Source organism: Capsicum annuum, chromosome 3 (genome assembly GCF_002878395.1).
Source record: "Capsicum annuum cultivar UCD-10X-F1 chromosome 3, UCD10Xv1.1, whole genome shotgun sequence".
Classification (NCBI taxonomy): domain Eukaryota; kingdom Viridiplantae; phylum Streptophyta; class Magnoliopsida; order Solanales; family Solanaceae; genus Capsicum; species Capsicum annuum.
The window spans coordinates 224,217,580-224,225,343 of NC_061113.1; positions in this window are offsets into that span (position 1 = coordinate 224,217,580).

A 7,764-nucleotide genomic window follows, 5' to 3' on the forward strand; every position below is an offset into this window, starting at 1 on the left:
CTTGATGAAGAAAAAGTGATGATGTTAGATACATAATAAGTGTCATCAAAGCTTTTCTTGAGGAGTTCATTTTTATTTTTAATGAATGAAATATTGACATTTTTTATGTTTCATTTATTTTGATATATTGAAACAAATTTAGATGAATATTTTTAATTATCAATAATATTTTTATTCATTAACTATTTAAATTATTTATTAGTTTTTTTATTTGGTTTGAAAGATATCATGTTAAAAGTTATTTAATTTTGCTATTAGGATTATTTTTTTGGGTGTTGGAGACTGATTATTAAGTATTAACACTGTAGTATTATCTGATAAATATTTATGTTTATTAAAATTCTAAAATTAAGTTACAAAATATTATTTTTTTAAAGTGGGCTGGCCCGTGAGGCCCGCAGCCCACAAAGTAATGGCGTGGATTTGGTGTTTTTTGGCCCATCATTTTGATGGGTCAGCCCGACCTGACCCGTTAAATTCAAAGCCCGTGTGGGCTAGCCCGGATGAGTTTAGCCGACCCGTATTGACAACTCTACTTATTTAATAATAGGCAAAATTCAAAAATAGCATACTTATCCCCTTAATTATGAGTTTCATAGCAATAGTTTCATAATTACATAATATATCAAATTGTATTTTGTATTTTAGCAAACTATTGCTACAAAAATACAAATACATATGATTTTTATTGCCCTTATGATCGATATGTATTTTTTACTTTCGCAAACTGTTGCTACAAAAATACAAATATATACAAATTCATATGATACAAAATGTAATTTGATAAAAGTGTTGTTAGTTTTTGTAATTTAATACTTAAGTATGCTACTTTATGTATTTTTTCCTTTAATATATTTCTTTATAAAAGTACAGAATTTACACTTTACAAAACTATGGGTTTCCATAAATTCATAATTTAACCAGGTTTAAGATTCGCACGTCATACTCTTTAATTAGTGTTTACCACGTATTACTATTAGGTTGTTAAGTAAATTATGTTACATAATGCTCTAAACAAAGGACTAGAAACCAATTAAAGTTGTTATGTAACAGTATTTAACATGGCACTTCCAAAGTTTAATTAACTAAAGTTTAGTGTAACTTAAACAATAATAGAGGAAGTAATTACACCATTTTAGTGAGTATGTTAAAAACAAATCATGAATTCATATAACACATGTTTAAGGTGTTAATTAGATGCATTCTCTTTTTTCATTTTTGTTAAGAATTCGTGCCCTACTTATTATCTTATTTTCGTCTAACTGTTGCCTATCGATGGAACGGGTTGCCTAACGTGTTCCACTGACGTGTTCCAAGGAAGTAGTAAAACAGAAAGTAAAGAACACAACGATTTTTACGTGGAAAACAACCGGCTCAAAAAGGTGTAAAAAACCACGACCTGTACCTCTATAGAATTTAACCCCAACTTCACTAAATAACTCTGAGCCTCAACAACAACTGATTACAAAACTCTTGTAACCAACAAATAGGAATTATAAACTCTAATCCCTATAACTTAACAACTAGGAATTATAAACTCTAATTCCTAACTACACATACACACCTCCCAAGGTATGCTTTTCCAAAGTCTCTGAGTTTTCCCCAACTCAAAGACTAGCTCCTAGTTCAGTTTATAACACACTAAAACTAATATTACATCAATAGCTCAAACATAATGAACAACTCTAAAAATCAACGCTAAAATTCTTAGCTGGATTCTGTACTGACGACCAGGTTCTTCAACGTGTTTCTTCAGTGATTGAGTAGCACTTCGTAAAGTCAATCTGTCGATTGTGCTTTTCTACTGTTTAAGTGCGTGAATTATTCTGACTAATGCATCTTCTTTTTAAGCATAACTCTTCAAAGAATCATTTTTTATTTCAAACTCCTCCTTTAATTAGAAATCTCATTGCATAGAGTTCTACTTCAAGTGAGACTCTTTCTTTAATTCCAACTTTTGTTTCCTTAGTGTTGTAGTAAAACTCCAACTCTTTTAAATCAGCACATGTTTATTTATCATAATCTTTCTCCTCCCACACATAGGACTCTTCAAGATATATTCAGAAGTGAAACTCCTTCTTCACGTAGGACTCCTTTTTCAACTCAAAATGTTTTTCCTTATCATTAAGTGTTTGAATCAAATTCAACTTGTTATATTCCCCACATGATTAGTAGATTGAGTATATCAGAATTAGGCTTGCTTATTCTTTCTTGTCTTTAAGCAATCTTGTGTGCATCTATCAGTGAAACTGAAAATCTGCTTTCCTATGCGGGGACCAACTCAAGTAACATGTTTCATTCATGTGTCAGTTTGTTAATCATCAAAACTACATAGTACCTAACAAATTCTCCCTTTTTGATGATGACAAACCTCTTGTCTTGTGCATTCAACCATCTTCACCTGTAGGCACTAAAGTATAAAACAATAGAATAAAACAAGTTAGTCAATGGGTTATAAACATTGCACAACCCTATTATTTTCCCCCTTTTGGCTTCATCGAAAAACCATTTCAATGCAATAAAATACTAGCTAAAGTGATTTGTTATGCTATCCATGGCCACTGGGGCTATCACCAAAACAATCAGACAAAGACTCTAGCCAACATAGTAATGTATTAAAGAGAGCAAAAATGAGTAAATTTAGTAAAGATAACCATTCCATTTAACTGATAGAGCATGTTCCATATTAACCTAAGCTAGTACTGAACAAAGCAAAATAACTGAGCATTAATAAAAAAAATATGGTATAAAAGTGGAACATGGCTAAGGATACAAATAGTGAAGAGAAAGGAGGAACAGGTTATATTAAATGTGTAAATTAATGAATGACTTCAACATTTTCATCCCTCACTTAATCAAGGTCAAGCTTCAAAGTCATGATCCAACCTTGAAGGGCCACTTATTCCACTTCATGACTGTCTTGTGCAGCTTTAAGTTCAGGTAATTTTTTTTAGCCAAATCATTTTTTTCAATTTTTTTTTGTGTTAACCCTCCTTATTGAAACTGGTAGAGCAACATGATTCATCTGTACAAAAATATCTATTGTTGTTTTCTAAGTCAACCTGAACTACGACTGAGAAATCCAAAAAAATAACCAATTAGGAACTAAAAGGGAGATCATATCCCTTTTCATTTCTCAGAAAATTTATGCTGCATGTGATTGATGATCAAACTTGGCAAATTCATGATACATAACTGATATTTTGGTTGAGAGATAAGAAGGAATTTGTGGTGTAGGATTAACATATTTATGCACAACCATTTGGCAAGAATCAAAGAAAGTTTGGTCAACCAATTCGTTAGCTTTATAAGACAAGGGGAGAATGAAGTGTGAGAAATTAAACAGGTGTGCTCAACTATTTCAACTTAGAAAGCCTATACTTATGTCAGTGAAGAACATACCTGCTAAGAAGAACTTTTTAGTCACAATTGCTTTCTTGTACCTATTTTTCTGCACAATCTAACACAAAATTACGTTAGAAAAGTCAAAAATCTGGAATTGGGACACACAACTAAATGTGCAAGACTGAATAGAATAACATTTTAGCTAATAAGATTAAGAAAAAAAATTATTCTAGTCAATCATTGAGGGGAGTTCATGCAATTTTAATCATCCCCAAGTCTAACCTATTCCTTTCAAAATGCTCTCTACTTAGTGCCTTTGGTGCTTACATAGTCAACATTTTTATAGCCCTCAAGAGTGAAATTGCTTTCCTTTGGATACCATAGTCTCAAGCCATTAATTTCTATGGGATATCTCAAGATCCTTTTGACAACACCAATTCTTATAAACTACCAACAAAATTACCAGCAACTTGTGTTGGTTTTATTGATGTATCCATTTCTTTATTTGTTGTTCCCCCTATCAATATGCCCTCAGTATGTACAACAGTTGGACCAGGTAGTAAACATGTTCTTGTGCATGCTCATCAGTTTCATTGTCATCCTTTTTTTTATTTTTTTTAAATCTCTCTTGCTTTCCCCTTACACGAGTACTACAAATCTGGCCATCTTTCAAATGATCCATTCTCCCTTTAAATGTGGTGAGTGAAAGAAATTTTATTTTCTTCTAGTCTTATGCCTTGAACAAGCTTTATTTATGCACAAATTTTGCTTGCCTCCTTTCACTCTCACCTGCAAAACAAATTAGGGGTTAACTTTAGGCACTCAGACAAGTTTGAATCCTTTCTTATGAGTAAATGGATGAATCAAATTTCTTCTAACCCATGCAGGCAATAGGTTATGTGACCTGTTTCTCTGACCAGGTTTAGTTATCCTTTTCTTGGTCTGAGATAGTTTATTTGTCAGATTTAGACTGATGGATCTGCTTTTGGCAGCAACTGGACATTCAGTGGTTGGATGTCCAAGGTTTCCACAGATATAGCACAAGTCTTGATAAACATCAAGACTTTTGTGAAAACCCAAACCAACTTTTTCACTGTGATATCTTTCACTCAACTTATGAACGATTCTTGAGGAATTTGTCCACCTGTTTGCTCTTTGAAGGTCAAGTTTTAGTTTAGAGACTTCTTGACTCATTTTATTCACCATTTCTGTTGCATTATTGCACTCTTCTTTGTACTTGACCAATTCAAGTTCAACTTTTTCTTGTTCTTTACTCTTGGTGTTTTTTCTTTTTTCAGAGAGTGTCAATTTTAGAACTTCAGACTTAAGATCATTATTTGAAGAATCAAGTTACTCAACCTATTTCTTGAGAGAGCATTTTTCCTGTTCAACAGTGTTTTTGCAAGCTTCTAAATCAATAAAATCAAATTTGATACTTGCAAGACTGTTGAACAGCTCATCCCTATCAGAAGTTGATTCTTGAAAGTCATCAATTAGTGCACTCAGCAAGAAAATAAGTTTTATTTTAGAAAACAAATGCAACTTTTCTTTAAGTTCAAGTATACTTACCTCAGAAACATCATCTTCTTCCTCCAAGTTTGAATCTCCAAGAGCCATGAGTGCTGCTTCATCAAATTCATCATCATCTGATTCAAATTCCCAAGCTGCTACCATTGCATATTCTTTCCTCTTTTTGCTTTTTTCTTTCAATTCTTTTTTAGCCCTTTCCTTTCTCCATTCTATTTCCCAGACAGGACAATCCTTGATATGATGATCAGTCTTACCACACTTGTAGCATCCATTTAGATTATCATTTGACCATTTCTTGCTACCTGTTCCCTTTTTCTTTTTAAAGAATTTGTTGAAGTTCTTAGCTATAAAGGCAACTTGTTCTTTATCAAGTTCAATTTCTTCATCACTGTAAGATTCCTTCAGAGCTATGGTAGCCTCTGGGGCTTCTAGCACTTTAGTTCCATCAATTTTCATTTCATAAGTTCTTAAATTCCTCACTAATTCATCTAGGATCATGTCTGCAAGATCCTTATTTTCTTCCCTGATTGCAGTCACCTTAACATTCCACTTTGATTTTGGTAATACCCTCAGTACCTTCTCGACTTGTTCTTCTTCAGATATAGCTTTTCCTAAGGAGGTCAGCTCATTTGTTAAGGCAGTAAGCCTTGTCATCATCTCATGCAAGGTTTCATTCTCCTTCATTTTAAATGCCTCATACTTAGTAAAAAAAAAGAGAAATTATGAATTTCTTACTTGAGATGTGCCTTCATGAGCATTTACTAGAGCATCCCAAATTTACTTAGCGGTGGTGCATATTGATACCCTGTTGTATTCAACAGGTCCTAATCCATAGACTAAAATTTTTTGGCCTTAGCATTTTTCTTTAATGCCAATAAGTCATCAAGAGTGAATTCACTTCTTATTTTCTTAACCTGTTTCCCATCTTCTAACTTCATTGGAATAGTAGAACCATCAGTGATCCTATCCCATAACTCGTAGTCTTCCCCTTGAATGAATGTTTCTATCCTGGCTTTCCACCAAATGAAGTGAGAACCATCAAAGAGTAAAGGTATAATAGTGGATTGACCTTCACTGTGACCAGTAGGTGGTGCAGAATTCATCATATTGATCTTTATCTTAGGTGCTATCCCTTTTTAAGAAAACCTGGCTTTGATACCACTTGTTAAGAATTCGTGCCCTACTGATTATCTTATTTTCGCCTAACTGTTGCTTATCGATGGAACGGGTTGCCTAACGTGTTCCACTGACGTGTTCCAAGGAAGTAGTAAAATAGAAAGTAAAGAACACAACGATTTTTACGTGGAAAACAATCGGCTCAAAAAGGTGTAAAAAACCACGACCTGTACCTCTACAGGATTTAACCCCAACTTCACTAAATAACTCTGAGCCTCAATAACAACTGATTATAAAACTCTTGTAACCAACAAATAGAAATTATAAACTCTAATCCCTATAACTCAACAACTAGGAATTATAAACTCTAATTACTAACTACACATACACACCTCCCAAGGTATGCTTTTCCAAAGTCTCTGAGTTTTCCCCAACTCAAAGACTAGCTCCTATTCAGTTTATAACACACTGAAACTAATATTACATCAATAGCTCAAACACAATGAACAACTCTAAAAATCAACGCTAAAACTCTTAGCTGGATTCTGTACTGGCGACCAGGTTCTTCAATGTGTTTCTTCAGTGATTGAGTAGCACTTCGTAAAGTCAATCTGTCGATTGTGCTTTTCTTCTTTTTAAGTGCGTGAATTATTCTGACTGATGCATCTTCTATTTAAGCATAGCTCTTCAAAGAATCATTCTTTATTTCAAACTCCTCCTGAAATTAGAACTCTCATTGCATAGAGTTCTACTTCAAGTGAGACTCTTTCTTTAATTCCAACTTTTGTTTCCTTAGTGTTGTAGTAAAACTCCAACTCTTTTAAATCAGCACATGTTTATTTATCAGAATCTTTCTCCTCCCACACATATGACTCTTCAAGATATACTCAAAAGTGAAACTCCTTCTTCACGTAGGACTCCTTTTTCAACTCAAATTGCTTTCCTTTATCATTAAGTGTTTGAATCAAATTCAACTTGTTATATTCCCCACATGATCAGTAGCTTGAGTATATCAGAATTAGGCTTGCTTATTCGTTCTTGTCTTTAAGCAATCTTGTGTGCATCTATTAGTGAAACTGAAAATCTGCTTTCCTATGCGGGGACCAACTCACGTAACATGTTTCATTCATGTGTCAGTTTGTCAATCATCAAAACTACATAGTACCCAACAATTTTTGATAAGGTAGCGTGCATACAACAACATATCCAGTGTATTATCATATATATAGAGGGATCAGAAGAGGGCAAAGTATATGTAGTCTATACCACTATCTACAAAGAAGTAGAGAGACTGTTTTCGATAGACCCCTGACTTAGGAAAAAAAGACAGTAAACAAAGTTATAATAAAACATGAAATAAGATGAAATAACAGAAATAAGACACCCACAGAGTAGTACTATACACTATCTAACCCAAAACACACACCTTACCCAAAACCTCCGAACTAGAAACTCCAACCTAAGTGCATAGCCCTATGACTACTAGCATGGCTACACCAAAGCAATCCTATCTACTAGCTACGCCTCACTCATACGAACTATCCCTCTAATCTAATTTGCGTCCTCCATACCTTCCTATCTAGGATCGTGTCCTCAGTAAGTTGTAACTGCTTCATGTCATGTTTAATTACCTCCCTCCAGTATTTCGTCGGCCTACATCTACTCCGCCTAAAACTATTAATAGCCAACCTCTCACACCTACGAACTGGGGCATCTGTATCCACCTTCATCACATGTCCAAACCATCTCAATCTCACTTCCCGCATTTTGTCT